Below are 703 nucleotides of genomic sequence, written 5' to 3'. Positions count from 1 at the left end.
CTCAGTCATGTCCAACTCTTTGTGACTCCATAGACTGTAGCCTACCAGGCTCCTTTGTTCATGGGGATTCTCCAGGCAAGAGTGCTGGAGTGGGTTGCCATGCCCTCCTCCAAGGGATCTTCCCAATCCAGGGATCAAACCCAGGCCTCCCACATTGCAGACAGATTATTTACCATCTGACCCACACTAGCAATAGACAATCCAAAAATAAATCTTATAAAAATCTATTTAAAAGAGTAACACAGAGAATAAAATACACAGAAAAAATTAATAGATGAAGTCTGAAGATGGTACCATGAGGTGAGATACCCTCCTGGAAATCCTGTCCTTTATGAATGGATGGTATTGTGCTACCTATTTCCTGCTAGAACCCTTTGCATTTCTGTCTAAAGATCTCCTGCTCCCATTTCCAACAGCCAATCTAGTGCTGGATGTGATGATGCTCTTCCTGTATCTTGGAACTGAAGTAATTGGATTATTTTTTGGTACAAAGGGAAGTCTCTGCCAATGGAAGATGCCACATGGTATTAATGTGGTCTTGACCTTCCTGTCCACCATGGTGGCCTCCTATTACCTGCTGTTGCAGACCTCTGTGATCCGCCTGGAAGCCATCATGAACAGCATCTTGCTCTTCTTCTGTAGCTCAGAGCTGCTGCTTGAGGTGCTAACCCTGGCCACTTCCTCCAGTATGGACAGGACATAA

The 703-nt window shown here is 44.8% G+C and overlaps 1 pseudogene; it reads left to right on the top strand.

Annotated features, from left to right (window-relative positions):
• The first annotated feature begins 439 nt into the window (after nt 1–439).
• On the top strand, nt 440–703 carry LOC104998720 (annotated as a pseudogene).

The sequence above is a fragment of the Bison bison genome, unplaced genomic scaffold (assembly GCF_000754665.1).
Source record: "Bison bison bison isolate TAMUID 2011002044 unplaced genomic scaffold, Bison_UMD1.0 scf7180017864334, whole genome shotgun sequence".
NCBI lineage: Eukaryota > Metazoa > Chordata > Mammalia > Artiodactyla > Bovidae > Bison > Bison bison.
This window is presented reverse-complemented; position numbering and strand designations above follow the sequence as displayed.